Below are 17,445 nucleotides of genomic sequence, written 5' to 3'. Positions count from 1 at the left end.
GCGGCTCATTTATACCTATGCAGTACATGTTGATGTGGGAAAGAGGAAAGAATTATTCTTTAGTCTTTTCAGATTTCTTACGCCTGTGAAATTGTATTGTGATCCCCCAAAGTGGCAAAAAAGACAGTCATTTTATGTGGTTTCTCAGAGTGAATTGTACTAGTATTCTTTTTGAAACACGCCCATGGCCACAACGTGTTCAGTGTCTGCTTCAAACAGAAAATGTCTCAGGTCAGGGACATTTGTAGGTTATGATTTTTGTTAATCATTATTATGGCCCGCACGACTGACCTGCCATTACTAGCTCATGTTTTGCAATGGGGTGTTTATGCCGGTGTATTTTGCAATGCTTTTGCACAAGTTTCAAGGGCCTAAGCATGGGGAAACAATGTGCCAGTGCCTTCACAGCGGGCGTGTAGCACTGTGATAAAGGATGAGGTGAAAGCGAGGAGGACCGGCTTCTGTTTCAAGGGCTTCCTTTGTTTTTCTGTTTGAACAGCCCCTTAAAATATGTGGTGCATATTGTGAGCAGTAGAAGGAGATTTTGGTGCTAACAAATGGATGACTGACATTCTTCTGTGTGGCTAAGAGGTTGGGTAGCTCGAACAAGGGACTTCTATGTCCTTTGTAAAGCAGCATTGTATCCCCTTCCCCAAAACGGTGCCCTGAAACATGAAAGTGAAAAAACAAAAAGAGTGCTGTCTCTACTCTGGATACTTCTTCTGTGTAAGTTTTTTGTTTTGTTTTGTTTTTTTAATCATTTAAACCATTGCACCAGGGATCTGTGAGTCTAGCTGGGTCTGCCATTTTTATTTGATACAGAAAGGGGTTGCAAGGAGAGGGTTTGCTAACGCAGTTTTAGTCCCTTTAATTGTGCTGTTGTGCTGTCATCGTGGGCATTCATGTCAGTGGGTCACTGGCTGCCCAGAGAGCTAGAAAAGGTCATTGCTAACAAGCCCTGCCGATTTGATCTTCTTCTTCTTCTTTTTTTTTTTTTGATAGAATAAAATTAGATAACCTTGTATTGGTCAAGGACTCATGTTCTTACTTGAAGAACAGGTTTTCAGGGCTGACTGCTAGTTGTGGCATCTTGGGATTTCTTGTAGTTGACTTTAAAATCCTTACCTTCTTTTGCATTTACTGGTCTATATGCATTATTATTATTTTAAAGTTTTTTAATATGCAAAATTGGATTAGGTACATACTAGCTCTGAAAAGCATCTTTTTCAGCAATAATAGACTTATTATCTGTCTGAAAATTTCCTTAGCAGCATCTGTAAAAAAATTTTTAAATGAATGTTACGTTATTTGAATGATATTTTCACCCGTAAAAGCAATCGTTCGTAAGCAATATAAGTTTGAGGAGGACATGAGATGATTTAAAAACATGTGCATTTAGGCTGTTCATGTTGCTCTAATATCCTTGTATCTTAGAAACCTGAAAAGGCCTGTGAGTGAGTGGGTGTGAAGTGTGTGAGCGTCTGGGTGCCAGGGATGTGCTTACTCAAGCGGCTGACATGGACTGGGCAAATCAGTGCACTCCTCAAGTTTTTTAGTGTTTGTGAATTTTCTTGCTATTTTTATTGTTACTGAGTTAAACTTCTAAAATTGTATTTTTTAAGTGGGTGTTTATGTCAGAGTGTAACGCAGCATTTTATAGGTATTGGCAGGCATTTGTTTTCACTTGTAAGTATGTTTATTAGTGAGTTTCTTGGCTGATTTTTCTGAGTAATAAGTGATAAAGTCACAAGGGTGTTCAAAATGTGTTAGGAACCCTGTTTGATCAGCCTTTTTTAAGACAGAAAACCTAGGGTTACAGTTTCTGAAATTGGTGACAAGGAGTGGGCAGCAGGGACAGTCCTCGGAGCACCCGTGATCCCTGCTGGTGGACCTGAGGGACAGGTGTGCACAGTGCTGTGACACGAAGTTCACTTGAGGGGATGTGGTTTCTGGACCTGACACTTATTCCCCATGGTGAGGCATTCATTTGCATTCGCATTGTCAGTGGTGAGACCCACCACCGTGTCCACAGTCTTGTGGTAACAAGTCGAGAATGTGTGAGCGCTCAGGCCAGCTCGGAAGCGTTGCTTCCTGGTTCTCACTGTCCTCGCCTGTGAGCGTGGAGGGAGGCGCTCGATTCAGTGCTTTCTGAGCCTTCTTCCGACTTGTCAAACTCGTTGATGGTATGATGCTTTTTAAGCCTTCAACACAACTGAAGATGTTATTAAATGACAAATTTAGATTTATGTTTGTCAATATGTAAAGCTACCCTTATTCAGAGTTATTTCTCATAAAAGTATTATAGAGATGACAAATCAGAAAGTCTGAGGAGAATGCTTGGAGTAACTCAGATCCATAACAGTCTGAGTAGACAGCGTATCAACCCACCACGAGCTCAGTACAGTCAAGTCTTTCTGCTTCTTTGACACATTATTCTGGAATGCTGCCTGACCTAACTGTTGGAATAATTAGACGACAGAGCCAGTAGACAGCAATTAAATGCTTACATTTTTCTTCCCATGTGTTACTGCCACATTCTAACTTCTAAATTGAGTCTGTCTTTTTCGCTTTTGGGGTACGGATTTATCATCCATTTTTGGGGGGCTGTGGTGGTCCATTTGACCTTTGTGCTGCCTGAGATGGTGGGGTGCTAGGGATTTGAAGGCATGGGAACCTGCTGATGATGCTTTGTTCAGATGTCTTTGGTGTTAAAGCTGTTTGCATTAAAGTGTGATTTTAAGAAACAGATGTACTGAAAACTGCCCTCTCCCACAATTCCATACTGTCATGGTTTCAAGAAATGCTTAGAATGAGTTCATTTTTGTGCATCGGTAAAATTTTGCATTGCTGTGTTAGATATAGAACTACAGGATGTGACACCTATAAAAAATATGCATGTGAGCGATGAAAACACACCCCAAAGCCATGGCTCCCCGCTGGCTGCGTTTGGCAGGATTTGTCTCCCTTGACTGTGCCCCGCATCATATGTTTGATTATCAGCACTTCCTTCTGAGATGTTTCCTCTTCTGTTTTTATAGCTGCTCCTATGCTTCTGTAAAATAAAAAGGCAAACTTTCTATAAATTGGCAGTGAATGTGTCTACGTAGGCAGCAGCACATCCTCGGAGCAGTTCTGTGGAACGCGCTTAACTCTGCTGTCGCCACTTGAAGCCCAGCGATGGCTTGATGGAGTTGTGTGAGGGCATCTAGCAGTGCTGTAGTCTTAGAAAAGTTCCGTTTTTTTTTTTTTAACAAATAACCCCCATTCCGTGGGGGCTATAATTATTCTTTTGTAACAAAGGTGTTGAGTTACTGACTTCCCCTGAAACGGGATGTTTCCTTCCTCCCTGTCTGCTTAAATCCTGTGCTCTTTTAAAATTTTTGACCAATTTCCTGGTCCTGAACCCAGATTAATGAAATCATGAGACGAGACACATTTCCACAAGGCAAACAGATGGAATCTATTGGATTTTTTTTAGATCCTTACTGTACACTGCTAGGTGTTTATTTTCACATAATTTAAAGATTGGGAGGATCTGTCAGAGACGAATCTGAGGCCCATAAAGATTAAGCAACTTGTCCAGGGTCACAGAACTTGAGTTGCAGAAGCAGCTCATGTTGGGTATTGCATGTTGAACACAGATACGGGTAAGGCCAACCGACTTCCTATATCGTTACCTTTATGAGGAACAGAACATTGGGGCATCACCCTGAAGTCTCACTGGTAAAATTTTCAATGTGCCCAGGAGGACAGCTTTGAAAGATGATTGATTCCCTCAATAACCAAAGTCATAAAAAACAAATCTATTTCTTCTCATAAATGCCTAAACTTAAAAAAAAAATGTAACTGCCATGCCAACTGGATGTTTGTGTTTTTCAGTTTACAGTTTCCCCCCTTACAGCTGTGTCTGTGGAAGTAAAATCAAGGTCAGAATGTTGCTCAGTAATTATGGGGCCCAGAGCAGGTGGGGGCGGAGCCCTGAGACAGGAAGGACAGCCCGAAGGGCAAGTGCAGCTCCGTTTCAGGGCGGGCGCACCTGTCACCTGGTCAGGTTATTCCTGGTGTGAGTTGATGCCTCTCTTCCGTGGGCATTGCTGGAGACATGCAACCTGGGTTTCCTTACCTGCCCCCTTACCCCACCCACCTGCCTTACCCTGCTCAGGACCGCCCTCCTGCCTCACCTTGCTCAGGCCACCCTCCTGCCTGCTGAGATGGTCCTTCTTTGGCTGTGTTACTGTCATCAGTGTGAACGTTGCATTCATTCACCAAGTATTTATCGCACATTTACTCTACATTAGGCAGTGTTGCAGGTGTGGCGGACCGGGCACAGGACACAGTCGCCAAGGTCGTCAGTGAAACTTCCATAATAGAGAGGGAGACGGATATACACAACAGATAGATGAACAGTGTCATTTCAAATAGAGACAAGTCGGTGAAGGCAAAATGTGTATGCTAAGAAGGAATTTTAGGGCAAGAAACTTTAGATTGGGTGATCAGGAAATGGTGATGTGGGGAGGTCTCAGATAAGCTGAGCCATGGTGATAGCCTTGATCCAGTGGGGTCAGGGATGTGTTTGTTAGCCCTACTTTATTCAGGTGGAAGTTGAGGACCTTACCATATTTACTTAGTGTTGCAGAGTTGTCTTGTCTTTTAGGACTTAGTACTGACAATATGCTCTTTTCCAAATTTGGAGTTTAATGGGCCGGCATGGGAGGCAGTGCCAGCTTCGGTGCAGTGGTTAAGTACACAGGCAGACCCGGGTGAGTCCCCTCTCACGTCCTGGCTACCCAGAGGTCTCTAGGCAAGTTACTTAACCTCTCTTAAACCTGTCTCCCCCTTTGTTAGAATTTCTGGGGTGGTTGTGGATATGAAAAGAGATATATTTAAAAACCCATGTATGCTGTAGGATGGTGACAGTGCGATATTCTCTAAGGGGCTTCGGTAATAGTCCCACGAGTGTTCAAATAACTTGCTGCTGTTGGCGTTGAAAGCCTGGGAGTGCTACTAGCCTTACTCCCTATAGGGTGAGTTTTTGTTTGATCTCTCCATTCACTCTCTCACCCCTCACACTCATTTATTCAAAAAATGCTTAAAAATAAAAAACCCTTTATTGAGGCATGATTGACATATAGAATGCTGTACATATTTAATGTGCGTACCTTGATGAGTTTGGAGATGAGTTTCTTGATGGAGAAAACCATCACCAAATCTACACTATATGTTCATCACCTCCAAAAGAAAACCCCCTGCGTGTCCACCTGCCCTTGCTAGATTCTGGACAAGGAGCGTGCTTAGACATGGGCCGTGCTCGACTACTAATCAGTCAGCTGCATTCAGTGTGACTGACGGCATGGCAGGGGACGCGTGCAGAAGTCAGCGGAGCAGGTGATCCACCGCACAGGGGAGGGGGGCTGGGAGTACCAGTCTGCGGCAGCAGAAGCAGGGAGGCGCGGTGGGCTTGGGGGGTGCTGGTAGCCGGGAGCAGGATCTGAGCTAAGGGAGGGCAGGATTTGAGAATGGGGACTGAGGGTGACATGGAAGTGGGTTGTTTTTTTTTTTTTTTAAACTGTATCCTGTAAAGAACGAGGAACGTTTGAATAGTTTGAAACATTCGGGGGATACGTCTTCAGTTTTGTCATCTAAAAAGATAACTGGCAGTTAGAACGATGGAAGCACTGGAGACAGCAATGTCCAAGGCGGCCTGAGTTCTTTTTCTCATCTCCATCTTCTTCCACAGCAGTCAGAATTTTTCTTCTTCTGTCATTACCACCACAATATAATCAAATCATATCTTATTCTCGATGTTTAGATTATAAAGTCAGCACATGAAGTGAAACTTGAACAGAGTGAGAAAATCCTTGAGAAATCCCTCAGGAAGGCCCGGCGTGGGAGATGAGCTCTCTCATCAAGTCCAACCCAGCGTGTGTGCTTTTCTCCAGGGTTGGAAGAGATTGCTGCTTCTCTCCTTGGGCACCAGATGAAATAATTCCTTTGTAGCATTTGGAGGTCAAACTGCATGCTGCACGAGGGAAAGCTCACGATCTCTCAGTCTCACTTCTGCAACGGGGCCCGTGAGCGCTGTTGTCTGAGTGACTTCATCTGCTGCTCCTGTGCTGTTTACTGGGTGATCCAGTGACCGATTTATCACTGTGCATCAGATGCTCCCCTGGGAAATGGGAAATCACTACCATGTTTTGTTTTTTTGTTTGTTTAAGTGATCTTTCCTCTTTAAAAACAATTGCAATGGGCATACAATTATTGCTGTAAAATGATCAATAATATAGCTCTTCCTTGACTGATTTTTCTGCTTTCTGATCATTGTATACATTGAGTTTCTTCTGGGATGATTAACAGCTTCTGGACTAATTCTGATCAGTGCATCCTCAACTCAAGGTGATGCCACTTTGAGGGCCCTCAGGAGTTCTGTACTTTTGACTTTGAGCTCACAGCGTCAACCTTCAGGTACTGTTGGTGCCACAATATTTGGTACTTTCCTTTTCAGATTAGCACTCCTGTTCCCTACTAGTTGGTCACTGCCTTCTTATCATAGAAGATCATTGGAATAGTAGTTTATTCTCTGAGGAGAACCAATTCTGTACCAAGTAAACTAGCCACTAGCCAGTTCAATAGTTTGACGACCTCAAATGCACAGTTGCTTTGAAAAAGGCTCTTCTGGTTTCAGCTCTTTCCTCCCAGGGAGCATAGACATTTTAACAGTAGTGAAAATTGAGTTATTTTTGACCAGATGGAGGTGACAAGAGGACCGAGTGAAAGGAAGATGCTTTTGGAGTCCATGTAACAGTTCTCTAGTCTTCCTGCGTCTTCAGCCATCCAGAATGACCCCTCTTGATCGCCACAGGTGTAGTACATTTTCACAAAAGCTGTTGTGCTGTTCGTGAACATTGAGAAGGGAGTAGGGCCTGATATTTGCATAAAAATTCTAGTGGAGAACAGATTAAATGGAATCTCCTTTTGATAAAGTTAAATAGGTATCTCTCCTGGTCCAGGCTACCTGGGCATTCATTTAATAAACATTTCAGTGTGTTTCTTTGCGTCCAGCACTGGTCTTGCCCTCAGTAAGCTCACTTAAGTAACTGACATGTATAACACAAGGTCCTCGGGCTGCACAAAGGCGTGTGCAAAGTGCTGTGGTTTCAGAGAGGAAGGACTCAGACCCAGGCCAGAGGAGCAGAAAGGTGTCACTTTGGACCCAACTCTGTGCTGCATCTTAAAGGAGAGATTTGCCAAGTTGGGAAGGAAGGGCATTTCCTATCAAGGGAACAACATACATAAAGGCTTGACAACTGTAAAATGAAACAAGTTTGGAATACAAGAAAGTTGGTGTTGAAGAGACTTACAATCAACACTTTCTATTAACATTTCTTAGTATGCTTCCTAGAGAAACTTTCAGGCTAAGCAAAGCTTTGTGCTCTAAAGGCAAATTTGAGAGAAGGCCTTTCAGAAAGTAGAGGTAGTCTTGTTTCATATACACAGAAGGTATGCATCACCGACAGTGCAGGGGAAGGAGGTTTTATACACACATTTCCTTCAGAGAATGAAGCGTGTTCCTAAGGTTTGGTGCAGCTACTCAGACGCTTAAGAGACTTGGAACCAATGGTTTTGTTGTTGTTGTTGTTGTTGTTTTAACATTTTTTATTGATTTATAATCATTTTACAATGTTGTGTCAAATTCCAGCGTAGAGCACAATTTTTCAGTTATACCTGAACATACATATATTCATTGTCACATTTTTTTCTCCGTGAGCTACCATAAGATCTTGTATATATTTCCTTGTGCTGTACAGTATAATCTTGTTTATCTATTCTGCAGTTTTGAAATCCCAGTCTATCTCTTCCCACCCTCTGCCCCCTTGGCAACCACAAGTTTGTATTCTATGTCTGTGAGTCTATTTCTGTTATGTATTTATGCTTTGTTTGCGTTTTTTTTTTAGATTCCACATATGAGCGATCTCATATGGTATTTTTCTTTCTCTTTCTGGGAATCAATGTTTTTTTTAAACATTTCTTAGTACGCTTAATAGAGAAACTTTCTTTTTTATTTAATTTAATTTTAATTTTAATTTTGAATATTATGTCCAATGAAGAAAATGTATTAAGGCAATGTAACAGTGGTAAAAGTAGAGATAAGACATTAAGAAGTTTTAAAGCATATTTAAGTATATACACTACTTAAACTACAAGCTAGCTGCTATTTTTTTAAATTTACACATATGTACTGTTCATTGTTTCTAAGAACTGTTTAGAGCTTTAGCTTTTTAAACTTACATAGTTATTAAAGGGATAAAGCCAACCACAAAATAAGAATCCACAGAATGCAGTAATCCAATCATAAAGGACAGTCAAATGTGCTTACACATATTCAAGAAATCAGTCATCTAAGTTATAAATAATAAGTAGTTTATGTGTGTCTTTTTTTTTAGATTCCACATAAAAGCAATATCATATAGCTTTTTTTTCCTCTTTCTGTCTGTCTTGACTTAGAATGATGACCTCCAGGTCCATCCATGTTGCTGCAAATGTTATTATTTTATTCTTTTTTTTTTTTTTACTGCTAAGTAGTATTCCAGTGTGTGTTTGTGTGTGTGTGTGTACATCTTCTTTATCCAGTCATCTGTTAATGAACATTTGGGTTGTTTCCATGTCTTGGCTGTTGTAAATAGTGCTGCTGTGAACATTGGGATGCATGTGTCTTTTTAAATTATATTTTATTTTGGGTATATGCCCAGGAGTGGGATTGCTGGATCATATGGTAAGTCTATTTTTAGTGTTTTAAGGAACCTCCATACTGTCCTCCATGGTGGCTGCACCAGTTTACATTCCCACCAACAGTGTAGGAGGGTTCCTTTTTCTTCACTCCCTCTCCAGCATTTATCATTTGTAGAACTTTTAATGATGGCCATTCTGTGTGGTAACCAAGAACCAGGGGAACCAGACTTGAATCCTACTTTTGATTTGGGAACTGTATTAAATATCTCATTACATGTCTAAGTTATTTAGATTTATATGTGAATTTTATACCTTTTACCATTTTTAAACAAGTGCCACAAATTCTTAGTATGAAATATGTATGTTTCCATTTTTCAAAAAAGGAAAATATGACAGCAAAAGGAAAATAATCACATTTTTCAATGGCTCCTCATTTTTCTTTGTGTATCGTACTTCAAATTCTAGCACTTTCTGCCATTTAAAATTAATTTTTGCCTATCAGTTGGTGATTGAACCCGTGCTGTGGACTGAAAGCCGAAATTAAAACAGTTCTTCTGAGTTCACAGTGTAACTTGGAAAAACTAATATTTATTTATGCAAAATGTCTAAGATATATTCAAACAGGAAATCAGTTCTATAAATTTCAGTAACAAAATACTGAAGCAACGTGAATGTTGAGGTAAGAAATGGATATATGATGTTGTTTTTTGATAATAGGAAGAAAAACTTCAGTGTTGATGGGTTCCGTCCAGCCTACTACCATTCTTCCAGTAAACGTTTCTTCCCAGCTGCACAGGTCTTCTCTGAGGCCCTGAAGCACTCTGTGGTTTTATCTGTCATGAGTATATTTTACAATTGGCTGTCACCTTGTCTGTCTCCCCAACTAGATTGAGCTCCTAAGGCTACAAACTGTTTTACTCATTTTTAAATCCCCAGCTTTTGGCTCAGCAGAACCCTTACTTACACTTACATTGTTGAACTAAGACTGAAGAAAAAATGTAAGGTAAAGAACTCACCCATATTGCCAGTGACAGTTGTGTGTTGCCATTTCAGCAGCTGGAAGATAGGGAAAGATAACGCACCTTAGGACCAGGACATTAACCATCTCACCCAGCTCCTGTGTCCTTACTTCTGCAAAGAGCCCCAATCCAACAAAGGGAAGTAAACAGTTCCTTCTCAAAGCTCTGAAGGTTTTGGATCCATTCTTGTCCAGCTGTCCCTGACTAAATCGGGTGCTGTTAGAGGTCATGGATTTTGTTAGTTATTTTCGTATTCCCATGTGCTCACACAAAACCCAGCAAATCAAAGGTGCTAGAGTACAGCATCTAATGAAAGACATGAGGAAAAGAGCCTTTCCTAGACATCTTCAGAATGTTTGGGGACCACTGAGCAATTTGAAGGGTATAATCAAACAGTAGAGCAGGAGACTTAGGGGCATCAATGATCTTTCTGAATGAAACAGAAGTCCACTATAGTACTTACTTGTTTTGGTTTGAAGAAATCTTTCCTGCCCATCCCTCCTGTTCTTGCTACACTGACATTCAGCTCTGTGCATGTGGTGCCACGTCAAACAACTTCATTTACTCCTGAATTAAATAATTATTAATTTCCTGCCTCTAACAGAAAGGATAAAAGACAGGCAGACCAAAACTGTATTCTTGTAGGTGTGTATGAGTACTGTGTCTTTCAGATACACAAATGATCATGGGTGGGTAAGGACCAAAATTCCATAGAGGAAGATAGGATAAATTGAAGACTGTGGTTATGTGGTATCACTTTTGAAGGGCAGTCAAGGGAGTCGTCAAAAAACTAGATAATCTATCAGACAAGTCCAACCCAATCTACAACCAGTACCTTGAGTTTAATAAACAATGGGCTGTTAATCCCAAATTAATGTATGATGTAATAACTAAAATGGTCAAAATCAAAACTTAAGCTCTTTTCAGAAACCAGGAGAAAAATAACATTAGTAATCTGAAAAAAAGCCCTTTGAAAAATGACAGGATCTGGAACTAATTTCCCTTTCTAAAGTTGGGGTTAATATCATTAGCATTTTCTGTTTGCACTGAATTTGCAAGATCTTTTAGATACCATCCTGGTTAACAGTAATTATGGTGAAACTGACAAAGGTTATCTATTCTAAACATGTATGCTTGCTTCCATTAACGCATACCGTAAACTACAAGAAGTGTAAATTATAAAGTGATCTTTTAGCACAAACCCTTAACGTTTAAAATACAATACAGTTTATGTTAATAGAATAAAAATCCCTCACTTCAAATTCCAGGGTAGTTTTTAGATGGTTTATATATAAATGATAAGAATGAAAATTCTTTTCTAATAGAATGTCTCAGGCTTATGGATATAGCAAAACTTTAATTCACTATTTAAATGAAGAAAAGAATGGGAAACTTAGCACATAATTTTGAGATGGTAATTTTTCTAATGAATACGTGTCTATGACATAATATTGGGAATATTACTACATAATACTGTAGTAGGTCTGGAAATTACCGTAATTTAAATCAGGCAATTTCGGGTCTAATGTGTTTTTAATGAGTACCCCCCTCAAAAAGTGCCCAAATGCTTAGTAAAGCTTCTATATTAACTCATTTAAATTAAGAGATAGCGTGTGTCTTCTTTGTACTTCGAACTGTCCTTGTCTTGGGGAGGGAGTTTAGTTATAAAAATAATTTTGTTGCGCTGTTAGTTTGCGTCTGAGTTTCTCCTTCCCTAAGTGACATTACGTTCATCTTTATGTGTACACTTCGTTTAGGATAGCTTGCCCAAAGTAGCAGAGCCACATGACGTGCATTGCAGTTTTCTGGTGTTCGATATGCATTACCATTTTGCCTCCTTGATGCCCGTTTCATTTTTACCTGCCACTGGCTGTGTTTGAGATGACTGTTTCTTTAGGATTGGCTCTTATAATTTAAAAGGATTTTTTCGGCGGGGTGGTGGAACTATAGCTCAGTGGTAGGGCACGTGCTTAGTGTGCACGAGGTCCTGGGTTCAATCCCCAGTATTGCCATTATAAATAAATAAATAAATAAATAAATAAATAAATAAATAAATAAATAAATAAATAAATAATAAACCTAATTACTTTCCCCCGTCCCTCCCCCATAAAAGGGGGGAAAAAAGAATCTAAAAGGATTTTTTCTAATCCAAAGCTAAAAGATGTTAATGTTTAAATTGTTATTTTTCATTATGCCAATGCCATTCTTTCTCAAATATTTCTTTATTCACAGTTACTTTTAGGTGAAATGTAATCATGAAATTCTCTTTATTTTTTATTATCATAATTGATATCCTTAGAATTGAGCCACAGGGTTAGACAGTCTTCATATCATCTAGACTGATCTAGAGAATATGATGGAAGTTTTGGAAGAATTAACTTAAAATCATTCTGGAGATATTTTCTCAAATTACTGTAGTATATTTACTCAGAAATGTTTTTGAGGGGGAGGAAGGTAATTAAGTTTATTTATTTTTGGAGGAGGTACTGGGGATAGAACCCAGGACCTCATGCATGCTAATTAAGCATGCGCTCTGCCACTTGAGCTACACCCTCCCCCTAGTATATTTACTTTTAAATTTACTGTAGTGCACTTACTGTTTATGCTGTCATAATTTTATCATTGGTATAATATGTTTATGTCAACTTTATGACAATTTTAGAAATAACTTGAAGATGAAGGGTTATTACGTGAAATATACAAAATTTCTGTGAAAAACTACCTAGGAATATAAATACTCCTTGTCTTCTAGAAGTTGCTGTCTCTAGAGCAATGATCTGTGAAGGCTTATGTGCCCCAGGGGGTACAAAAGATGAAACATTGCAGTGCAGGAAGCAGATCCTACTGGAACATTTTGCGTAAGGAATTAAAAAAAAAAGACACTTTAGCATTCCTAACAGTTATAGACTTACTCTGGCATTTTCATCCAGTCAGATGTCATCAGGGACGTCCTGTGTGTCAGAACATGTGAGGAACTCTGAGGGAACAGTGGGGGGTGGGCAGTGAGAAGCTCACTTACCTCCTTTCTGCCCGTGACATTGTAGGCATGGCTGGTTAAATAGACTGAGATAACGTTATCTTAGATAGTGGAATTCTGGCAATACTTGGTAATAAGTGGCCATAAACATATTTTGTAGCACCCAGGGGTTTGAAGGTTATATGATGAAGGTTAAATGAGTTGTCAGACCAAAGACATTGTATCTATCTTTTTTTTAACAAAAAATGCAGATTTTCCCTGTTGACTTGCCTTTCATGATGTGAAAAGAAGTGTCTATCAGTACATATTTAGCAGGTTCTTACCTAGCAGATAAATTCAAAAAAATAAACACAACCTATCTTTTTGAAGTAAAGGTGACATTTGAATGAGTGCGAAAGTAACTAGTCAGCAGAGGGAAGTGCTCTGTGGACAGAGCATTTTTTAAATGATTGTTTGGAAGTGTTTCTATTATTGTGTCATTTTCTCAACAGAATTGATACGTGTATCTTCTCTTTTTTAAAAATTAAAAAAAAATTCACTTCTGTGCACACAGCCAAACTTAGAGATCTCTTTTACCTTGTTTTAAAAATTTGGAAATAGTTTTCGTAAGGTTTCAGACCAAATTTTCAAAAGTGAAAAAATGTTAACACCTTTTATGACATCAAGGCAGATGGAAGTTCACTGGAAGAATTGCAAGGAAAATCTTTGCATAACTGGTAAATGGGACTGAAAAATGTGTATCATGATTTACTAAGTGTAGCCGACAATGTACTTCTTCCCTTTAGAACAGGGGATCTTTCTCAGCTAAGGCAATCATCAGAACCATGTATGGAAGTAAGCTGGCTTATGTCTACTGTTTCAAATGTCTGTATCACGAAATATTTAACCAAGACACTTTAAAAAAAAAACAAAGCATATTGAATTACATTGTTTTCTCAAAAACAGTATTTTTGTCTTTACACTATCCTTTTTTAAGTTCTATTTTTGTGTTTTATAGTATGCATTTTAGCGCCGTAATACTGTACTTAACGTATGCGTATACACATTCGTGCGTGCAGGAATGGATATGTACATATTTGGGAGTGCGATGCCCAGATTTCATACTGAGAGGATGTGCCATGAAAAAGTTTGGAGACCACTGTCCTAGAAAGCCTTTCCTGTCCCTCCCCTGTGCACCTACAACAAGTGATGGATAAACTTGTCAGTCACCATTTTACTCGTTTGCTCTCCCTTTGACTTATTAGAACAGACCATTTAATGAGATTAATTATAGGTATAAATAAATGTTCAAAAGGAAATCCAGAAGTAGTGAAATTAGTCATATGTGAAGACCTTAAGGCCATAGGAATTGGAAAGAACAGTGTGGCTAAAGAAAAATGAGATTCCAGGAAAGTGATGATCAGGACTTTCTAAAAAAAAACTCCTAAGGGCTTAGCAGTGTGCCATGTACACTGTATTGAGTCCCATGTTGGGACGCTATAATTCTTTGTAAATAAGTGGATGAAACAATTTTGGAAGGGATCTCAGACTGATGGCTCAAAATTTTCGTTGACTCACACAGTTTTTTTGAGTTTTGAAATTTAAATTAGAAGTCATTCTCTAATTTGCCGCTGGTAACTAATTCATACTGTTTTGAACCCATTTGTGTTACCTGCCTAGATGCTAAACACACTTGCCTTTGCTACCTGTGTAGAGGATGAATATAAGCCATACCTCATACATGGTGAGCTGTTCGCCAACATACGATTTCTTATCTTGAGTTCTGCTAGCGGTTAATGTTCAAACTAAAGTATGTGTCTGAAAGACTATGGACATTTTATAATCCTTAGGGTAATATTAAAAATCTGTTTCAGCATTATTGGTAAGGTTTGCAGTTTATAGATTGCCAGGATAATAATCTAAAAACTTCAAACAAGTAAATTTAAAAGTACCAGTTCATTAGTTAAGCCCTTATGATAGAAACAGGGTTAAAAAAATTAGATCCCTTTTTATCTTTGATCTTATTTCCTACCACAAAGACAATAACTTAGAAAAGTTATCTGAAAGCTTACTGCAATGTGGATCAACTAATGTTCTGTCTGTCTTTCTTTGGGATTCTCTTTATTCCTGTAGCACACTTCTGAGGTGGCATCAAAAAGGAAGCTTCTTGCTTAATTGTGTCATTTTATCTGAGGGATAAAAGGGAAGAAATAAACAGAGTGGCTGGTTTGCAAAAATAGGATGGTGCTGGTTATATATTTTCTTTCTGCATTCTGAGTTTGCCCTTTAGGAATATTTGGGCAACACAAGAGGCCTAGACAGTTGTGTTACACCAGCAAGCTGCGCACTAGGGCACTGGGGGAAGGAAGACAGTAGTAAAAAGAAATCTGGATAAGGTAGCTGATTAAAAAGGGGGAGAAATGAAAGCTCTCCCTCTTTGCTCCCAAGTTAGGAGAAGTAACTGGCTGTACTTCACCCTTTATCTGACCTGGCTAGGGCAAAGCCTAAGTTTTATTTTCTTAAAGCCTCAGAGGAGCCTTTTCTGGAAGCAGCGTGGTTATTTCAAAGCTGGAAAAAGTAATTGTTAGGTTCCTGTGGAAATTTATGAAAAGAAAACATTTTTCTTGACTTCCTTCTCAAAACCTGTGATTGATGGAAGGAACGTGGTTTGGGAACGTATTTTGAAAGCAGAGTGGCAAGAGATGAGACTGGAAAGGTGAGCAGAGGACAGTGCCTTCAGGCCTTGCCTGAAGTTTGCATTTCATTCGCAGTGCAGTCAGCCACCATGGAGGGTCACCAGCTGGCAAGTGGTGAATGTGGTGCAGGCCACAGTGAAGTCTGCAAGTATGCCACAGATTTCCTCACTTTAGGGCCTGAAATAAGATCCTTTTCCTTCTTTTGCTGCCCGGTGAAATCTTACTTACCCCTCCAGATGAAGTCCAAACCTCCTTTTTCCGTCGAAGGAAGTAGTTTCCAGGTGTATGGAATGAGAGCATGGAGCTGAAAAGAGAGGTTGGTACTGGGGTTAGATGTTTCAGGGTCTTGTGCGCAGTGGGAGGAGCTGCAGCCCTTGAGTGAATCGATTGTCCACAGGAGATCTTGAAGAAAGAGTAGAATGCGAAGGAACAGTACAGACAGTCGTCAGTCCACGCTAGAGAATTCATAACCATGAGCAAACAGATTGAGGGACAGCAGGGACAGGCCCCCCAGAGGTTGGGTGGCATAAGTTGATGGAGGAAAAGTGATCTAGTTGCAATAATTTTTTTTTAATTTTGGTAAAATATACATAACATAAAATTTACCATTTTAGCCATTTTTAAATGTGCTATTCTCCGACATCAGTACATTCACATTGTTCTTCCACCAGCACCACTATCTCTAGAATTGTTTCATCTTCCCCAATGAAAATTTTATACTCATTTAATAGTTGCAGTAATATTTTGTTTGCAATACATGTCAACCACGGTGCTAAAACTCTATATAGGGGGACATTGTCATGGTAGGGATAGATAAAAGAGATGCAAGGACGGGGCACTGAACTGCCCGAGAGAGCATTTGCAGAGTGACTCCCTTGTGAGATGGGTGAGGCAGAAGCAGAGGGAGGGGTTGAACAGAGAAGAGAAATGAACGTAGGTGCCCGGCGACTTAAGTGCTTTGTGTATGTTTTTTATTTGGGGGGGATTAGGTTTACTTATTTATTTATTTTTAGAGGAGGTCCTGGGGATTGAACCCAGGACCTCGTGCGTGCTAAGCATGCGCTCTACCACTTGAGCTATACCCTCCCCTCTTTGTGTATGTTCTTTAATGAAACTATTCTCAGATCTAAGAATAGGTTCATTCAAGAGTTTAGAGTAGGAGAGGTAGAAATGTAGCTGGTGGCAGGATGGGAAGTGTAGAATTCAAAATCTCAGAATTAACCACTTGATAAAGTGAATGTGATTTACTTACAGGAAATGCATAGCTCGTCCAGTCTAGGATAGTTACCTGGCATTGATCGAGAGGAATCCAGAGAAATTCTGTAAGAACAGTAATGGTCATAATTAAGGAAGAAACACCGTATGTATCAATTAAGTTTGTTTCTGCTTTGAATTTAGGTAATATCAGTTACCTGGAATTAGAACAAAAACAAAATTGAAAATTAAAAAAAAGTATGCCTTTATCTTAAAGAGCCGGCCATGATAGGGGAAGTGATGAAACAGAAGAAATACCACTAACCTAAAAGTGTGTTTGCCTCTGAGCGAATGAGTGATGTGCTGCAGGATTCCACACAGATAAGGTCAGAGAAACTGTAAATTGGAGCATTCCATAGTTGAGATAAGGAATCAGTCCTTTTATTCTCTAGAATTAAATATTTTTAATTAGAAGAGAATCATTGAGGTCAGATGACGTTTCAGATACAAGGTTTCTTCTCCGAAACTGCATACCTAAAATACACAAACTATTGCTATCCACACGCCGTTAGAAGGATGTGTGGCGTCTCGTCATGGGCTTCCAAAGTAGAAGAGTAACGGAACCGAGTTAAAACCCAGAATGGGCAGCAGTGTAATCCAGGATTGTGTTATCATCCATCTGGCAACCCTGGTTTGGGAGGTGCTGTCTACCTGAACAATATATGTGGTTGGGACTTTAAGTGAACATTTAACTAAAGAATTAATATAAAAATCACAGGAAAAAGATACAGTGAGCCAGGGATTATCTCTACTGTTGATGATGAGAAAGGCAATAGGTCTACTAAAAATCACT

General features: G+C 39.5%; 1 protein-coding gene across 8 annotated transcripts in view; it reads left to right on the top strand.

Moving 5' to 3' along the window:
• FGD4 (FYVE, RhoGEF and PH domain containing 4) overlaps window positions 1-17,445 on the top strand; it is a 184,224-nt gene that overhangs the window by 67,706 nt on the left and 99,073 nt on the right. The window contains exons 2-3 of one of the 8 annotated variants that reach the window (XM_072954505.1): window positions 15,635-15,714; window positions 16,653-16,758. The exons of 6 other annotated variants lie outside the window; for them this stretch is intronic. The gene's annotated coding sequence lies outside the window, so the exon portion shown is untranslated. The remainder of the gene's footprint in view (window positions 1-15,634; window positions 15,715-16,652; window positions 16,759-17,445) is intronic. One more of the 8 variants, XM_072954504.1, reaches the window with a different exon arrangement.

Source organism: Vicugna pacos, chromosome 34 (assembly GCF_048564905.1).
Source record: "Vicugna pacos chromosome 34, VicPac4, whole genome shotgun sequence".
Taxonomy (NCBI): domain Eukaryota; kingdom Metazoa; phylum Chordata; class Mammalia; order Artiodactyla; family Camelidae; genus Vicugna; species Vicugna pacos.
Note: the sequence above shows the minus strand (reverse complement) of the source record. Positions and strands in the feature narration are given on the sequence as shown.